At 51.1% G+C, this 19,625-nt stretch overlaps 1 protein-coding gene and 1 pseudogene across 3 annotated transcripts in view; one reads left to right on the top strand and one right to left on the bottom strand.

The window, feature by feature from the left end:
• The window catches only part of CHST11 (carbohydrate sulfotransferase 11), a gene marked incomplete at both ends in the record, with an annotated part of 279,802 nt that overhangs the window by 166,356 nt on the left and 93,821 nt on the right, over positions 1-19,625 (bottom strand). The window lies entirely within an intron of this gene.
• LOC309968284 (prostacyclin synthase-like) lies at positions 2,632-4,459 on the top strand (annotated as a pseudogene). Its single transcript has 2 exons — positions 2,632-2,693; positions 2,952-4,459. The product of its transcript is annotated as a prostacyclin synthase-like (transcript).

The raw sequence follows: 19,625 nt of genomic DNA, 5'->3' as shown, positions 1-19,625 counted from the left end.
CATCACCCCAATAACCCCCGCTGCTCCACTGTCATCTGAAAGAAATTATTAAGCACCTAATGTGTACACAGCCCTTCCCTCCTAGACTGTTCCAAAAGGAGCCCTCTGGACTGGGCTGCATGCCCAACAACGTGAACGTACTTCATGCCGCTGAACTGTACACCTAAAGATGGTTAAAATGGTCACTTTTACGATATGTATATTCTACCACAATTTTTTTAAAGATACCAAAAAAAAAAAAAAAAGACTTAGACTGCAGCCCCCAGACCCACCTAATCATACTGATACAAAATAGAAACACTCAGCCAGCGAGCTATTTCCAGCCTGTCCCCAAAATGTCTGGGGCCGATGATAATAGCCTCTCCCCTGGCCAAAGTAACCACGAAATTTGTTTAAGCATCATGCCTAGAGCCTTAGAGTAAATCCAGAGCCATTCCCACCCTTCCCAAAGGGCTCAGTACTGAGACCTAGACTAGTGGTTCTCCAACCTGAACGCCCCTCAGGACTGCCTGGGGGGAGGTCAATGCAGATTCCAGGGTCCCATGACCAAGATCCTGATTCAACAGGCCTCTCTCAAAGCCCAGGAATGTGCCCTTTTAAAAATGTCCCAGGTGATTTGGAGGAACTTGGGGTGTATTAAAGGGTTGAGCAGGGGGTTAGGTGGACCGGATGCAGCCCTTACGTGGGCTTTAGAATCAGCCAAAGGGGTGTGGCCACGGGGACTGCCGCCAGCCCCTGCTCCCCAGTGAAGGCTGCTAGGGGCTCTTTCCCAACCTCAAGGAGGCCCTTGGCTTTGAATCCTTGAATAAGTCTGGGCAAAGGAGAGTGTGCGGTTCCACCACCTTCCCCACGGCTAGTGGACCTTCCGCCAGAACCAGAACACCCAGATTCCAGGCCCGACTCTCTTCCACACCCTTTTCATGACCATGCCTCAGTCTTCTCCCTCTGTAAAATGGGCCTGATAATACCTGCCCTGGCTGACACCTCAGGCTGTTGCATGAGGGGTTCCAGGCCCTGTTCTCCCCAATGTGTGACCTTGGGCTCTTTACCTTTCACCTCTCTAGACCTCAGCTTCCATATCATTCAAAGGGGAATAAAAAGAGTACTAAGCGGGCTTCCCTGGTGGTACAGTGGTTGAGAGTCCGCCTGCTGATGCAGGGGACATGCGTTCGTGCCCCGGTCCGGGAAGATCCCACATGCCACGGAGCGGCTGGGCCCATGAGCCATGGCCGCTGGGCCTGCGCGTCCGGAGACTGTGCTCCGCAACGGAAGAGGCCACAACAGTGAGAGGCCCGCGTGCCAGGAAAAAAAAAAAAAAAGAGTACTAAGCTCACAGAGCTCTCATGGGGACTAAAGAGACTAATGCAAGAAAAACTCTCAACCCACTGGAACACAGACAAGGAGCACTTAAGAAATATTAACTATTATTGTATTTATTAATACGCTGCACTTGGGGGCGCTTGGTAGGGAACAAATCTAAGAGATGACCGTTTTCACACTTTTATTATTTAAGAAAAGACCAGAACTTGTGCGTGCCACCCACCCTGTGATTACAAATCACGGCCCTTTGGCTTAGAGGCGACACGCATGACTTTGAGAAGCCAACCCTTTTATTTCAAAAGTGAGTTTCTCCACTCTCTATCGGAAAGGCCTCCAACCCTGCTGCTCCCGGAACGGCCTCCCTCAGAAGGGAGCCACGTGGGGACTCCGTGACTCAGGCAGGACGGACTGCAGACTGCATTCCACCTCACCCACTGATGTCACCTTCCAGCCACACAGAACCACTCAGAGATCTCAGAAGACACCCAGGAATTTCTGTTCCTTCCTACGGTCAAGCTGTTCCTGCTTCCAGAACTTTCTATGCTTCAGCCAAGACCCTCTTCACCCAGATTGTCACTCGGGCTGCAGCTCAGTTGCCCCGCCTGAGGGAGGCCTTCTCCAGCATCCCTTTCATCCCATTATCCTGTGTGTCTTCCTTAGAGCACTGATCCCCCGACCTGAAGGGACCTCATCACAGTTCCCTTCCTCCTGAACGTCAAGCTCTAAGACACCCCCTGCCCGGCTCACGGCAACAACAGTGCCTGGCACACTGCAAAATACTTGACGCCTGAATCGTACATCTCAGCCAGGGCGAACATGGAACCCAGGTACCCTGAGATGGTCCCATTCATGCCTGTGGGCCTGGAGCCAAGTTTAAAAGCTCTTTCTTTCATTCTAACAAGTGGCTGGTTTGATGGTGAACCTGCTCTAATGAGAGGTGATACAGCCCAGGGGTTAGGAGCCTGGAAGTTCTAGAATCAGACCAACTTTGGTATCAGCCCCAAGCTGCCACTTCCTACCATGTTGTCCTCAGCAAGTCATGACTGTCTGATAAAACCATCCTCGGAGTATTTCAGAGAGACTGAAAGATAGCACGCATGTAGGCACCTGATACATGGCACGTGGTAGACAGTCAATAAATGTTATTATAAATAATAATAATAGCATTTTTTCTCCTCTGAAGACAGAGGACCGAGTCCACCACCTACCAGTCATGTGACCTTGGCCAATTTACCTACTACCCCTGCCATTTCTCATCTCTGAAGTGAGAAGACAGCGCTCCGCAGCCGCAGCCTGGTCGCCGGCCCTGCCATGTCCTGGGCCATGGTCTTTGGGCTTCTGGCTGTGCTGCTGCTGACCCGCCGGCGCACGCGGTGAGGAAGCAGGCGTAGGGAAGCAGTCACGCGGCCAGCGAGAAGCATGGCTGGGATTTGAAGCCAGGAAGTGTGGTGCTAAAGTCAGGCTCATAACCATCCTGCCCTCCTGCCTCTTGTGCAAACATCGCCGCTCCTGTGTCCTGTCTGTGAGCTCAGTCCTGGAGTGGGAGAGGGCTGGTGCACACTGGTCTCCTCCAGCCCTGTGCTGTGCCAGCCCTTAAACGGAGCCTTTGGGAGAAGCCGGCTCACAGAGAGGCGACCTGGAGAGCCTCCGCCGCAGGGCAGTATCCCCTGGTTGGGCTATGCTTTGGAGTTTGGAAAAGATGCTGCCAGCTTCCTCACTAGGATGAAGGAGAAGCACGGTGATATCTTTACTGTGCTGGTGGGGGGCAGGTATGCCACCGTCCTCCTGGACCCACACTCCTACGACATGGTGGTGTGGGAGCCTCGCACCAGGCTGGACTTCCACGCCTACGCCGTCTTCCTCATGGAGAGGATTTTTGACGTGCAGCTTCCGCATTACAGCCCCAGCGATGAAAAGTCCAAGATGAAACCCACTCTCCTCCACAAAGAACTCCAGGCGCGCACGGAAGCCGTGTATGCCAACCTCCACACTGCCCCGCTGGGTGACACCAGGGAAGCAGGCAGTGGCTGGCATGCGACGGGACTCCTCAAATTCTCCTACAGCTGCCCGCTCGGAGCCGCTACCTGACGCTGCACGGTGTCGAGGCAGCGCCCCACACCCGGGAGAGCCAGGCCCAGGACGGCATCCACTCAGCCAACGGCTTCCACGCCTTCCGCCAGCTCGACCTGCTGCTCCCCAAACTGGCACGTGGCTCCCTGTCACTGGGGGATAGGGAGCAGGTGTGCAGGGTCAAAGGCCGCCTGTGGAAGCTGCCGTCCCCAGCCAGGCCGGCCACTCGGGCCCACCGGAGCAAATGGCTGGAGAGTTACCTGCTGTACCTGGAGGAGGCGGGCGTGTCAGAGCAGATGCAGGCGCGGGCTCCGGCGCTGCAGCTCTGGGCCATGCAGGGGAGCATGGGTCCTGCTGCCTCTGGCCCCTGCTCTTCCTCAAGAATCCCGAGGCCCTGGCTGCTGTCCGTGGAGAGCTGGAGCCTATTCTCTTGCGAGTAGAGCAGCCCATTTCGCAGATGACCACCCTCCCACGGAAGGTTCTGGACAGCGTGCCTGTGCTGGACAGCGTGCTGAGGGCCTCAGGCTCACCGCTGCACCCTTCATCACCCGCGAGGTCGTGGCGGACCTGACCTTGCCCGTGGCAGATGGGTGGGAATTCACCCTGCGATGTGGCGACTGCCTCCTCCTCTTCCCCTTCCTGAGTCCCCAGAAGGACCCGGAGAACTACACAGACCCAGAGGTATTTAAATACAACCGATTCCTGAACCCTGATGGATCAGAGAAGAAACACTTTTACAAGGATGGGAAGCGACTGAAGAATTACAGCATGCCCTGGGGAGCGGGGCACCACCAGCGCCTGGGGAGGGGTTCCGCCGTCAGCAGCACCAAACAATTCGTGTTCCTTGTGCTAGCAGCGCTTTGACCTGGAGCTGATCAGCCCGGACGTGGAGATGCCCGAGTCTGACCTCGGCAGGTACGGCTTCGGGCTGATGCAGCCGGAACGTGACGTGCCTGTCCGTTACCGCATCCAGCCTTGGGCTCGGGGGCAGATGGGACTCCACGCACCCAGCCTGCCCCTAGTGGCCCAACGTTCTGTGCCTGCGTTCGGCCTGGGTACAGAGCTTTGAACACCCAACGGTGCCAAGCATTATCCCTTCCCTACTGTTCTTCCTAGAAGGCTGTGTCTGGGGGAGGGGAAAGAAGGGGAGCGAAGAAAAGACACCAAAAGCTCTGCGGATTATCTGCTGCAAAGGTTAAGTTCCAAAATGAGGCTCTTTCCGCTCCCAGCTCCTCTCACCTTTATGATATCCACTAAAGCTAGGGCGGACGGGGCAAAACTAGGAGACCCCACTGCTCTGCCCCCAGCCCCCACGGGCTGCTGTCCAAGGAAGGCCCTGACAGTGGTGTGGTCGAGACCCTAACCAGTCAAAGCATATGCCGGCCATAAAAAGGCCATTTGGGGCCTAACAGTGCATCTGTTGAAAGAAATTCTGTCCCCAAATTTTTATTAAACTACCTAAAGCCAAAAAATAGAAATAAAATAAAATGAGAAGGCTTCCTAAGCTCACAAGGTTGTTGTGACGATCAGATGAGATCATCTGGGTAAAGCACGGTGCCTCGTACATCTTGAGCGCTCGATAAACTGCAGCGATTAGGAACACCCATATTGTTGCCTTTCCTCCCCAAAGCATGAGCTCCTTGAGGGCAGGAACCCTGTGTACTCACTTCTCTATCCCTAACACTAAATGCCTGGCACAGTTTTCTAGAAGGAAGGAAATGAGTGGGGTTTTTTTTTGAGGTCACCCCACGCCCATCACCCTCCAGCTTGATTTCTGGTGTGAGAGAGGGGGTAGATGGGACACAGAGAAGGCGCGGAGCTTGGGTTGGTTGCACAGCGCCGCAAAGGGAGAAAGAGAATTTGCTGGAAGTGTGGAGGATCACAGATGGTAAAGCCCCCAGCTGCTCACACACCTACTAGTGGGAGAGGGAGGCTGGTAAATGTTACAAATGAGTCAACTTTCTCCGAGACAATAAGATCAACAAGGAAGACAGTGATGGGGAGAGGAACAAACAGGGTGAGAAGGAGAGAAACAGGCACCTGGGCTCTTGTGTAACTTAACCCTTTGGGAGGAAGGGGTGTGGTGGGGGGCACACGGGACTGGAAAGCCGTCGAGGGGGGGGACGGCAGGGGAGCCACCGATTTAATTTAGATCCTCCCCAATGGGCTGTATCACAGCCTGGCTCGCATGCTCATTTCATGCTCCTCTGACACAGATGGGAAGATCAAACCCAGGACGTGTCGGTTTTGTAGGTTATCAGATATGTCAAAACCGTTAACCGTTTCTGAATATAGCAATTTGGCAGAATGTGGAGCGGAGCTGCTCGGATGGCCAAGCGCGCTGACTGCACAGGGTTTCTTTCGCAATCTTGTCCTCTTCTGCCAACTGTAAACTAAGATTATGAAGCAGGATCAACATGGCTACATGGAGTGTCGGCCTTCAAGAGGGAGAGCCAGGTGTTGGGGGCTCCCAGCACCGCATCACCCCAATACTACCTGCACCACCATCACCGACAATGCTGTAATTTATCCCCCAATGATCCACGAGTGGGAGAATAGATGGATAAGGTATAGCCTGGGTATCCTGGAGGCACCCAAAAAATGTGGTCCCTAAATACCTAGCCTGGAATCTCCCCACTTCATTATCTTCTAATCCCACACATAACACTTCAATTTTCAATCAATCCAGCATGTGCACTGTGCTCCCAAGTGCCTACGACGTGCTCAGCTACGGGGCAACAAGTTAGGAAGATTACAAAATGTAATCAGACATCCTCTGAGTTCTTCTCTAAATTTTAACAGCAACTGCTCATGACAGAATATTGAGAACATAAGGGAGACTGGTTTTTAAGTAAACTGCCCACAAATCCTAATGATTGTTCCTTTAAGTAAATTTGACAGGTTGTATTTGTCATGTGCTTTTTTCTTTTTTTCATTCAGAATATAAAACATTCTGAAAAATGAGGGGTCTCATAGACTGAACTGCAGTAACTAATATGGCAACTCCCGGAGGGTTTTCTGTCCCTCTCTATCCCTAGAATTTCTTCCCCCACAATCACCAAGTCAAGAAGTTTGCCTTATTTTGTTTTATAAACTAGTAGTTTTACTTACGTGTGTAGAATATGGAATCAAGACTACTGGGTTCCAATTCGGGCTCTGTCACACCCTGGCTCTATGACCTTGGACTGGTTACTGAATCTCCACCTGCCTCAATTTTCTCATCTCTAAAATGGGAATAATAGTAATACTTCTCAGGACTGTTGTGGGTATTAATGAGCTATTATAAGAACACTTAAAAGAGTGCCTAGCACAGTTTTAAGTACTTACTTTATTAAGTACTTAATAAATGTAGCTATATACATAAAGCAGCAGCACTGCCTTTAAAAGTAGGTCATTAGCTTTTTAAGATCCCCTAGGGTGGGTTTCACCTTTTATAAGTAGAAAGGCAGCATAGAATACTGGTTAAGAGCACAAACTATAAAACCACACTGCCTGGGATTGAATCCCAGTTCTGCTTTTACTTGCTGTGTGATCCTGGCTGTTACTTAACCTCTCTGAGAATTTAGTTTCCGTAAAATGGAACTAATATTGCCTTCACGCTTAAGTGAATACAAACACATAGTAAGTAATAACAAAGCATGACCGTTTGCGGCTGTCACTGTATTTCTAGGGGAGGTCCCCACAGCAACAAAGAGTCACGTTCGTAAAACGTCAAGATGACATTCAAAGTCCCAGGAAGCAACTAGGTAACCAGCCATTAGCCACTCTCACCCCATCTTAGCTCTGTTCAAAGTTGCTAACGTACAGATCATTAGTGAAGGCGTAGCAAGCAGAATTCAATTAAAGTCGGCCCAGCTTGCTGCTCCAGGTCCCTCCATCCCCATCCTGCAGCAGGACTGAGCGCTAAGGGGGACAGACAGCAGGGCTGATGCACAAACAGTGGGAGGGGCCCACTGGCGCGGTACCTTTGGCTGTTGCATGGCAACGGGAGTTGCCAAGACAGAAGAGCATCAGTAAACTGCAAAGACAGAGGAGAGCCTGGCTCCTGCATGCAGTCAGCATCAAAGCATCCGTGAGGCTGGAAGGCAAGGAGACCCCAGCCCTAAATAGCAGCCCTGGTGACGGGGCCCAGCCCAAGCCTGTGAATCCTGGTGTGGAAAGGAACAGACACACCAGTCCTTCCCTATAGTGACCTGCCCTGGGGAGCCACAAATGCATGGACCAGCCTAGCCTCTAAACCTTCCACACAGCTCAAGGTGGGCCTGGAACCCCTCTCCATACCTCAGGAAGGGAGTCAGATCCGCAAGAGAGCTCGTGCCCAACTGGAGCTTGGGAATGTCTCACTGAGGACAGAACAACAGAACCTAAGACAGTGTATCTCAGCAGGAATGTAACTAGAGGTGCTGCAGGCTGTCAGGAGAGGGAAAGTTTCCCGGAGAAGGAAGGTGGAGGAAGAGGAGGCAGGGAAATGAGGGCAGTGACACAAGTCCCACGCACCCAAGGAATACCCTTCTACCCAAAGAGAAACTCACCATTTAAAACAAACCTTTCTCTGCCTTCCAGAAAAGGATTGAATTTTCTGCCAGACCTGATTGAAGCTCAAAGGTATTTTGTAACTGCACTTCCCTGCCTAGCTAAAGATGTCCCGACTTGTCAGTCACCCTCAACTTCAGATGCATTTCGCCTGTTCCACAAAATGTGGTCCATCTGACCCACGAGGCTCAATTTCCTAAAGATTCTTGCAGCTTTAATGTGGCTGACCGAAGCGGCTATGATATTTTATTGGAGTGACGGTACACTTTATTCTTCAGAGACGTCAGCAAATTTTGCCTCTGGTGAATCGGTCCTGATGGAGAACCTCAGATGTGAAGAACTAGGGGGAGAAGTTTTATGTATATATTACTATACACACACACACACACATCCATGTGTGTTTATACATTATGAAAGCTGCTTATATAAACTTTATATGAGTATAAACTTCACGTGTGCATGAACATTTGTGTGTGTGCATGTTTTAGCCCACCTAACAAGAAGATCTGCCTTGAGCTGGATATGTAAGGCTCCGGGTCTCAATTTCTATAACTGCAAAGGCGTAGGGTTTCTCAGTCTTGGACACTGTGGGGCGAGGATCCCGAGGCTCCATTCTAGCTCAGTGTGGAGAAAAGTGCTAGGATCCACTGGTGATGTCTGCTGTGGTCACGCTATGGAGAGATGGGAGGTGTGTTTGCTGGTACCTGGATCAGCTCAAAGGACCCTCCTGATAGATGATTTTCAGGATCTTAGAACTGAGTCCCAAACAGAGGGTTCTTTTAGAATCTCTAAAGGCCTATTAGCTCAAACACTCTGAGCACTGAGTTATAAAGGCCACACTCATGGGTTCAAAGCCATCCCCTTGCTGCAAATAGAGGAAAAAATGCTGTTTGTCTTGGGAAGATCCCTCCCAAACCCACTCCTACAAGCTCCCTGTGAGCACAGGCCCCCAAGGTGGGGTCACAAGTTTCTCCTCCACTGGGACCCGGTGGGACAGGGGAATGGTTTCCCAGCATTTCTGCCCAGCTGTTGAGCCACAATAATAACTTCTGTGAGGGTCTAAAATGATTTCCACTATGAGCAGCTTTCACTTTATAGAAAGACCCCCACTGCCCTCAATGCAACTAAGGAAGAAGAGAAAGGCGACACAAGTGACAATAATGATGTCTATGGATTTTGAGACAGACCTTGGGAGAGGCAACGGAGAAAGAATAATTTACGGGGACCCTGAAGCCTCATGACCTGTCTGTGCGGGACATTCTAGATTTCCATCGAGCAGTGACACCGAGGCCCAGAGTCGTGATGTTTAACTCCATGGGACGGGCACACAGCCAGCGAATGGCTTCCAAGCCCTGTCCTTTCCACGCTGTAGTAACACAGACTAGACACCTCTAGGGGCTGCAGTGGGGCAGGGCCGGAGGATCTGGAATGTTGACAGGCCCTAGGAAGTGAAGACAAAGAGGCTGTGGGGCTTCCCTGGTGGTGCAGTGGTTGAGAGTCCGCCTGCCGATGCAGGGGACACGGGTTCGTGTCCCGGTCCGGGAGGATCCCACATGCCGCGGAGCGGCTGGGCCCGTGAGCCATGGCCGCTGAGCCTGCGCGTGCAGAGCCTGTGCTCCGCAACGGGAGAGGCCACAGCAGTGAGAGGCTCGTGTAACGAGAAAAAAAAAAAAAAGAGGATGCACAAGGAAGCGAGAACGTAGTTTCCACATGGCCCATCCCATGGCTCGGAGAAACTCAGTAAACATAGTCTGCGTGTTTCCATCCCAACTTCTCAGCCTCCGTTTCCGTTTCCCTCCAGCTTGCCCGGCTGAGAGAGATGTGACGGCTGCTGAAGACAGAACACTATGCTCTGCTCCTTTATCTCTGAAAAGATCTGGAGACCGGCCCAATCTCAAGGGACCACTGACAAGAACAAGAAATCACCAAGTGCAGAATGCCCTCATTAGTCAGGTTTCTAACCGCCGCTGGGTGATGTCAGGACCACACGGTTCCTCCCCTGGGCCCTGGCATCCTCACGCGTTCATATCTCCCCACCCCTGCCACGCTGCCTGCAGACTCCTAGAATACCAAGTATCAGTCCAATACAGAAAGCAATTTACTAATGTCCTAAAAAATATGGGGACTGCACAAGGTGGCCTCTGGAGTCTCTTCCAGGATGGCAGTTCAGAGACGGCTGTAGCTGGTTCTGACTTTTATCACCATGTGCAGCCAGGAACCTTCAAGTCCCACCATCAGAGTCCCCTGGAGGTAAAAGGCAAATGTCTTATTGGGGGGAAAATAGTACTTTGGCAAATGATCATTGAGTCTCATCTTGGACAGACTTGGGGAGAAAAAGAGATACGATGGGGAGTGAATGTGGAAAGGAAACTAGGCTCTGAAAGCCTTGAGCAGTCAGGGACGACCGGAACAACGGCATAAAAATAGCAGTTACGTTTCCTGCACACCTGCTACACGCTGGGCACAGCGACTCAGACTCCTGTCATAAGCACTATCTCATTTAATCCTCTGTTATCCCTGCTTCATAGGTAAGAAACGGAGACACCAGGAGATTCAGTGACTTGCCCAAAGCAACACGCTGTTCACCCATTCCTTCAACATCTACGTATTTCACACGTGGCTCCAGGCACTGCACCAGATCGGGAGCCACAGAGTGGCTGGGCTGGGATCCAAGCCTAAGCATCCGGATGCTAGATTTAATCCCCCAGATGGACCAATCCGCAAAGGGGAACGCTGTGATGCCGAACCATGCAGACGCACGCAGGAGGCCCACGGGGGGAACCCAGGCCCCAGCCCACTTTGGGGTGTGCCGCCCGTCGGAGCTGCACGGAGGAGGGTAGGCTGGAGGGAGCCTGAGTCCCGCGGGACAGAGCTTCTAGAAGGCAGAAGCTGAGTCTGCCTCGTCCTTGGTGCCGCGCCTCAGTGTCTCCCCGTAGCAGGATCTCAAATAACTGTTCTTGAGAACATACGGCACCCAAGGGGCCACCCCACAAAGCCGTTTCTACCAATGGATTCTATTCTGTGCAGACAACGTGGAAGACTGCCAGGAAATGCCCAGGGTCATCCTCTGCGTCAACAGACTTCCTGGAAATGAAGGCAACCTTGACCTTTAAGAGCCTGCATGATCTAGCCTTGTGGAGCTCTCCCACTCCACTCCAGCCACCATTCCCCTAACCTGCCAAGCTCATCCCCACCTCTGGGCTTTCATCCTTGGTGTTCCCTCTGCCACCAACACTCTTCCCTTAGAATTTCACCTGGCTCACCCTTCACATCCCTTTAGTGCCTACCCAAAAGTCACCTCTTCAGAGAGGCCCTCCTCAACCATCCCTTCCAAAATAGCTTTCCCACTCTGTTCCCTAACCCTGCTTGAATGGGGTTCCTCATCACCCCAAATCACGTCCGTTACCACACGTGTTCATTCATGGATAGTCTGTCTTGCCCACAGGAATGGAGGCTCCGTGAGAACAGGCTTCGTCTATTTGGTTCACAGCTCTTATCGCTAGAGCCTGGAAGGGAGGCTGGCACACAGCAGGTGCTCAGTAAGTATTTGCAAAATGACTTGGACACATTAATCTGTATCCACCGACCTTTATTGTATACTTACTACATAAGGCTCTGAGCATACAGAGATTTAAACACAAGCAAGACAATGTTCCTATCCCTGCATTCACAGCTGAGAGAGGGAGATGCTAGAGGGAGGTGTCCCAGTCGAGCAGTGCTAGAGAGGGAGCCAACGGTGTTCTGGGAGCACCGCCCCGCCCCACTGCGTGACACTGAGGAACCACAAGCCCTGACTCCCAGTGGGGGGATCCAAACCTGTGTGACATAAGCTCTGCCCTCAGATGCACAGCCTTGTCCACTTACAGGAGACAAGGGTTCCGCACTGACCCCCGACGGAAAATCGAACCGCAGCGTTTCTTTATGCCGGGCAGGTGAGGATTCTGCTGCAAAAGCAGTCACCTACACAGAAGCTTAAAACTATTTTAAAAATTTTCCATTTTTAAACTGACATAACTAGTTTCTATTTTTTAAACTGAGATATAACATTAGTTTCAGGTGTACAGCATACGGATTCGATATTTTTCTATGTTGCAAAATGATCACCGCAATAAGTCAACATCCATCCAGTCACAGATATTTTTTCCTGTGATGAGAACTTTGAAAATCTACTCTCTCAGCAACTGTCAAACATGCAATACAGCACTGTCAGCTACAGTCGCCAGGCTATTCATGACATCCCCATGACTTACTTGTGTTTAAACCAGAAGCCTGTAGCTTTAGAGTCCCTTCACTCATTTCACCTACCGCCCACCCCCGCCTCTGACAACCAGTTAAAACCATTTCTGGGGACTTCCCTGGTGGTCCAGTGGTTAAGACTCCGAGCTCCCAATGCAGGGGGCCCGGGGTCGATCCCTGGTCAGGGAACTAGATCCCGCATGCGTGCCGCAACTAAGACCCAGAGCAGCCGAAACAAAACAAAACAAAAACTAGATAACGTCAATTAAATTTTAATTAAAAAAAAAATTTCTGAAAAGTCTCTAAGGTCTCTACTCGAGGTGCTCCCAGTGCCTGAGGGCTTCGGATGAAGAGTTTCTGTCTGAAGGGAGAGAAGGAAGACAGCACAACAGAATTAATTTTACACCCGTGGGGAGGGGAGTTGAGGAACTGGGGGAAAAGCATGACAGCCCCCAGTTTGCAGGTGAAGGGACTGGGGGCTCAGTTTCCAGAAGTCTCCTTTGTCTCCAGTTACAAACAAATGCAAAGGCTTCAAGGGCCGGGGAAGCCCCTCTGTCTTTGGGCCTACGGGCTGGGCTGGTGGGGCAGCGCTTCTTCCTTTTGTATTTACGAAGGCTGCTGACAAAGGTGAAAGGCAGAGGGAGGCGCTCTGTGAAAGCGGAGACTGAAATATTGATGAGGGACAGTAATTGCACGTCCCGAGACAGGAGGACAGGCCCTGCCGAGGCCCTGCCGCTGCCCTGCTGGGGAAAGGTTCTCCGGGCTCATCAAAGCACTCAGCTCAGCTCTGGGCCTCAGTATCAGCCGTCCTCACCCTGAAACGCCCTCTACATCCTCCCCCAAGTCAAGACCCCCTCCCCCACGAAGCCTCCTCTGATTGCCGCAGCCTGCACTAGTTCAGAATCACAGAAACCTCGGAATGTTAAAGCCGGAAGACACCTTTCAGATGAACCAGGCCAGGTCCCACATTCTCTGGGAGATGAATCCGAGGTCCACAAGGTGGAGTGGCCAGGCTTCCACGCCTCTCTCGCGTGCTTTTCCTCCCGTCGTGCTCTCTGCTCCTTCAAGGGCAAGTCCACCCTCCTCGACTAACTCCTTCAAATCACTCAACAGACACTCCCTCCTCTCCTGCCCTTTGCCTTCAAGATCGAGCCCTGCCCACTTGGCCACCTCAATTCCCAGTCACCCCCCAGCCCTCCTCTCTCATCCTTCCATCCACGCCTGGGTTCAGGCCCTGCTCGTCCCTCCCTGAGGGGTTTTACAGAAGACTCGTGATGGCCCCAGATCACACCCTTCTTGTCCTCGTCCCATGCATCCTCCTTCCGGCGCTCACCACGCCCACCTGACCATCCACACCCACACTCCATGCCCCCCCCCCCCGCCCCCGCCCAGTGCCTAGTCCAGAACTAAGTCCGAAGTCCTCAGCAGGGTCCAAAAGCCCTCGTGAGCTGGCCTCTCCAGCTTCAGGCGTCCCAGCTATGCGTGAGCCCTACCCCCCGGCTTTCTGCCTATTCTCGCCTTAAAGGCATCCCCACAATTGTGGGTTCAGCTGTGTCCCCCAAAAAGATCGGTCCAAATCCTAACCGCCAGGTGCCCGTCTGTGAATGTGACCTGACTTAGAAGCCCTTTTTGCGTCCCTCTTATGATCTTTTCGCTGGGGGCAATGGAAAGGGGGGGGGGGTGGGCTTTGAAATCAAACCTGGCTCCCAGTCTCAGCTCCATCACTTCCCAGCTGAGTCACCTGGGCCAGGTCCCTTGAGCTCTCGAAGCCTCAGTTTCCTTCTGTAAAATGGGGCACCACGTCATCCCCGGTATTATTGATAATGTACGTAACTATCTTGCATAGACAGAAGAGTCAGGAAAGCCTCAGCTGGTATTACTACCATTCCTATTCCTGGGAGGTCTTTCTTGTCCTTCCAGAGCTCATCCCAGGATTGCATTCCACCTCTGTCTAGTGTTCCAGGGTCTGCCTCTGGGAGCACTTCCCCCACTCCCTGGCTCAGTAACCCCTTCTCCAAGAGGGCAGGGCTCCTCTCCCGCCCCTCGGGCTGTGAGAGGGCCCAGAGCCCCTGCCCAGGGAGCAGCAGGGAGGCTGGACCTCCCCGGAGACTTCCTTTGTGAGCCAGCCGAGCACCCAACCTGTTGCTTTTAAGGACAGTCCCCCTGCGGGCTCCATCTGCCTCGGGGAGGAGCTGGGAAGACAATGCATTTTAACGATTCTGGACACTGCAATCAGACAGAAGCCTACCTATCAGGCAAGGTCAGGAGGGGCTTCAAAATCATGCAGCCCAACCTCCACCGTGGCCCAGGGCGGCTGGGCTGTGGTCCCACAGCTGGTTAGTAGCAGTTAGTCCCTAAACCAGGACCCACTGTGGCTCTGAGTCCTGTGACTCTGAGCAATGTCTTTTATACAAGTTAAAAATATGCAGAGGAAGACAGGAAGTGAGGGGGAAAGAGGAAAAGGGAAAGGTGTGTGCCTCTAGTCTAGAAAACCAGCAAGACTTCTCCCTGGGTTATTCTAGGTTCGTGGAATTTAACCCACAAGTCTAAAAAGTGGAAACCCTATTACCAAAATACATTTCCTGCTTCTGGGGTCAAGTCCTCCTTACCCTACTAATCTGCACTGCCCATGCTTCCCACTCTTCCCAGAGGTACTCCTTTCTGGGGGTGGGGGGCGGCCTCCAGAAAAAGGGAGGGACGATGACCCTGACGTAGTGAGATCAAAGGAACAGGGTCCCCTGGCCTCCTCCGGGGAGCAAGCCACAAGGTGAGCAGAACCTCAGTTACTACCCCTCCCTGATGTGGCTGGGATGGGAATTTCCTAGGCTACGTGCTTGGCATTTACCAAACACGCTGAGGGTGAACCTGAGAAGGCCCCATAGTGACACTGAACAGTTGAATAAACAAAGGAATGATGACTGAGTAGCGCCAATGAATGAAATAGACAGTTCTGATCACAAGCATGGAAACTGGTTTTCCAATAACTCAGTAACTCGCCTCCCCACCCACCCCAGTGCAGCCTCAGGTCCCTCTTTCCCGTAATTCTGGATGGGAGAATGATGCCAATGTCATTAACTGGCTCAGGGTCTACAGTTCTGGTCTTGGCGCAAACCACTGTGAACCCTAAGAGAACCACATGGGGCCAGCAGAAGAGGGCCCTCCGAGGGCAGCTGGTGCAAATGGTTCCAACCTGATTTTAAGTCATGGAAGTCTCTGTTCAAAGAAAACCTTGGACAGAAGAGCCAATCTTGAACACAGGTTGAAGCCAAGCTGCTCTGATGAGGAGGGAATGTACACCTCCCAACTCCTCTATCCTCCCCAGCGGCCCCTGAGATGCCTCTGTGGAGCCCCAGCTTCCCTGGCACCCATGTGAAAATGCCTCAGCTCACCGTGTGCTGCAGAGGAAATGGAAGGCTAGGGCGAGGGACATACCCTCGCTCGTTGCCAGGAGCAGTGACGCCAGCACCAGAGCCCACGCATCCTCGCTCCCAGTCTTGTTTCCTCTTGTTGCCTTTGGTGGAGAGACTCTAAGATGACCACCAGTGATCCCCAAATCCTGAGAGTCACAGCCTTGTGTAATCTCCCTTCCCCGCTGAGTAGGGCTATCCTAGCAACTTCCTACTAATTAACAGAATACAGTAAAAATGTCCCTTGTGTGATTATGTCACACAAAATTACAACTTTTATTTGGCCATCACTCTCTCCCTTGATGGAGCAAGTTGCCACACTGTGAGCTGCCCAATGGAGATGCCCGCTGGCAAGGAACTGAGGGAGGCCTCCAACCAACAGATGGAAGGAACTGAGGCCCTGAATCCAACAGGCTGCAACCATGTGAGCTTGGACGTGGATCCTTCCCCAGTTGTGTCTTCTGATGACACCACAGCCCTAACTGGCATCTTCACCATGACCTGAAAGAGACCCTGAAGCAGAAGACCCGTCTAAGCCATGCCCATACTCCCGACCCACAGGAGCTGGGAGCTAATAAATGGGTGTTGTTTTAAGCTGCTGAATTTGTGACAACTGGTTACACAGCACTGGTATCTAATACACTGCCCTAAAGAATTACTACTTGCCTTTTGAAAGAGAGCTCAAAGGGCACTCTGAAAAGTGAAAAGTCAGGCTTTCCCTGCATAACCACCACCTTCACCATTTTCATCATCATAACTGGTATTGCATTGCTTCAGGGTCTACTCTATGCCAGGTACTGGGGTTTTAGTGTTTTATATCTATTATCTCTTTTAATCCTACAACAAATGTATGCGGGAGATACTGCTACTTAAGCTCATTTTACTGATGAGAAACTGAGGCCCCGAGAGATTTTTTTTAAAGACACACTACTTTATACCGATAACTCTTTCCCTACACTCTTTCTTAACACCACAGACACAACTAGTTACTGACTTTTCCGTCTCTCCATCTAGCCAGTGGGATCCTTAAAGACAGCACTTCTGATCTTTCATGCAACAAATTTTACTGAGCATCTACTATATGCCAGGCATTCTGCTAGCACAGCTGAGGATGGGAGGACGAGACAGGAGTCAACAAAACAGCCAAGTGCACGTGCTTGGCTCTCCTAGAGCTCATTTTCTCACGGAGACAGACAGAAAAGACACATGAAACAAGATAATCTCAGAGAAATGTACGAGGTAAATTAGAGATGGGGAACTACTTTAGATTTGGGCCATCAAGGGAAACAAGTCTCTCCAAGGTGGTGACACTGCTGCTGAGACTTGAATGAAAGGAAGAAGACAGCCAGGCAGAGACCCAGGGAAGGAGCATCTGGGTGCGTGGGTGGGAAAGTAAGACACCGAGGCGGGAAGAAGCTTGTTTTCACCTGTCATATGTCACCAAAATGACACAGAGCTTTGGCCTTGCGAGTCAGGTGTGGGGCCTGCACCAGCATCAACCAGGAGCTTGTTAGAGATGCAGAATCTCAGCCCAACCCCAGACCGACTGAATCAGACCTACTGAGTCAGGATCTGCATTTTAACAAGATAACCCAGTAAGCTAAATGCACATGAAAATTGGAGAAACTGGTCTACAGCACTCGAAAAATGATTGTTGACTGAATAAATGCCCTGCAGATCAAGTTTCTGACTCCACCTGTACCCATAACAGCACCCAGACAGCCTCCCCATCCCAAACAACAGGGAGCGTGTCCATTTCACACCCTATGAAGCAGACCAACTGACAGCTGTCGTCAGAGCGTGGAAGGCGACCACCAACCCACTTCCGGATCAAATCACCCAACGGCTGTCCACATGCAAGTGTTCCACAGCCTCAGTCCCCCTCCACCTCCCACTGCTTCCCCACAGCCTCAAATGAAGCTCCACATCCCATAACTCACCTGCGAATAGCTCTCAAACCCACACGGCTGGGTTAAAAATACTCTTCACGCTCATGAAGCCGCCCCACTGTTAAATCACCTGCAAATCACTCTGTTAAATCAGCTGTAATTAGCAAAAGACGTTAATCCAGCCTTTTCACAGAGACGGCACCCATCTAAGTTACGGTGGCACAGGGTAAGCCAGAAAAGAGGGGGTGAGGTTACGTTATTTCTTCTTGCAAGACCTCAAAGTGATTGAAACTGGATGGTTCCAGCAACATGAGGAGGGCTTTTGTCGCTTGAAGCTGAACTACTCCTAACAATCTATAAGCAATGCATGCGTACAAAAGCAAGTAGACACAAGGTACAAGACCAGCCAACCTCCATGCACCCCACCCCATGGAACTGTGCTGTCAGCACGTGAACATTTTAACACTGAATGTGTAGGTCTATGAGGCATCAGCCGCGACCCCAGTGTACCTCCTCTGGGTCTTCATGTGAAAATAGATTCGTGCAGTGTGCAATTGTGTGTTAATTTTTCCTGTTGGAAGTCTATCAAGGGAATCACATGTATAAAACTGGAAACTGCTTTCCTTTCTTCGTAGAGCCATCCCCCATCCGGAAGGAGAAGTCAGTGAATCCCAACCCACACTTCAAGATGTAGAGTAGGTTGCCTTTGAAGTAAGACCAAAGCCTGAAAATTGCAGAGAACTAAACTACCATATGTGTCAAGTCGTCAGCACTCACCTTGTTTTCCTCTTTATCTATTAGAAGGATGAAGGAAATAAAAGAAGGAATGTCTTAGCAAAGTCCTAGGCAGAAAGTTAAATGGTGGCCAACCGACCAGCCAACACAAAACACACTAACACCATCGCATTGGAAGTCCCGGCGGCCCACCATCCAGACAAGAGCAGTGACATCATTAAAGATTAAAGCGGCCTGAAGATGTTCTCTGCGTCCACACCCCTTGATTAGCCACATCACCATCAACGGGACAAGAAGGAAGGGTCTACTGTCCCCTTTTCATTCCCCACTCTCAGCTCAATTGGGGAAGGGTCTTGTAGCATAATAACGCACTGACATTTGCAATGCAGTGTCATCCATATTGGCAAGAAAGAGGCTTCCACTCCATCTAAGACCCCCCCCCCATAGAGCAGGGGGAGTAGAGCAGGGAGGGCAGAGCAGGCAAACAATGGCCCACAGACCAAACCCTTCCTGCTGCCTGTTTTGGTAAATACATAGTTTTACTGAAAGACTGCCACACCCATTCATTCACTTATCACCTACGGATGGCTTTTGCTCTATAACTGCACAGTTGAGAAGTTGTGACAGACACCATATGGTTCACAAAGCCTAAGATGATGTTCAATACCTGGACCTTTAAGAAGTTAGCCAGCCTCTGCTTCAGAAGAACGAGGCAATCTGCATAGCAGGGTAAAAGTACAACGTATTTTCCATTCTGCTTAAAGAAAGGTCAAAATAGTTGGCAGGTGACCAATTCCCCAGATCCTGACGTCTAATTTATAGGAATTCTGCCTTTATAACACAACAGGATGGACCTCATGAGAGGATGCCAGCCAATCCAGGAAAAACACTATAAATAACAAAGAACCAACACTGCTCCTCTGCTGTGGTTATAGGTTCAACAACGGAAAAGCCCCAAAGACTGTGCCTCCTCCAAGGTTCCCCTGGAACAAAGGGGTCAGGTAGGGATCAACCCTGACTCCCAGTGTACAGTCTGCAGGCTGCTGAGAAATCACAGCCTCTTTGAACTCTGCTCTTCTAGACGTTTCTTCCAACGGAAGTTAGTCCTCATTTCAAAGCACGGTCTGGGGATACCTCACTGTAGTTCTGACTTGCATTTCTCTAATTATTAGTAATGCTGAGCATCTTTTCATGTGCCTCTTGGCCATCTGTAGGCCTTCCTTGGGGAAATGTCTGTTTAGGTCTTTTGCCCATATTTTTAACAGGATTGTTTGTTTCTTTGATATGAGTTATCTGTAGTGAGGTGGATGGACTTAAAAGTCTGTCATACAGAATGAAGTAAGTCAGAAAGAAAAACAGATCTACCAGAGGGCAGACAAGCAGAAGTAAGAAGAACACCAATTCTGAAGCCTGTTGAATGAAAACCACATTCACA

Source organism: Leucopleurus acutus (genome assembly GCF_964270905.1).
Source record: "Leucopleurus acutus genome assembly, chromosome: 11".
NCBI lineage: Eukaryota > Metazoa > Chordata > Mammalia > Artiodactyla > Delphinidae > Leucopleurus > Leucopleurus acutus.
Note: the sequence above shows the minus strand (reverse complement) of the source record. Positions and strands in the feature narration are given on the sequence as shown.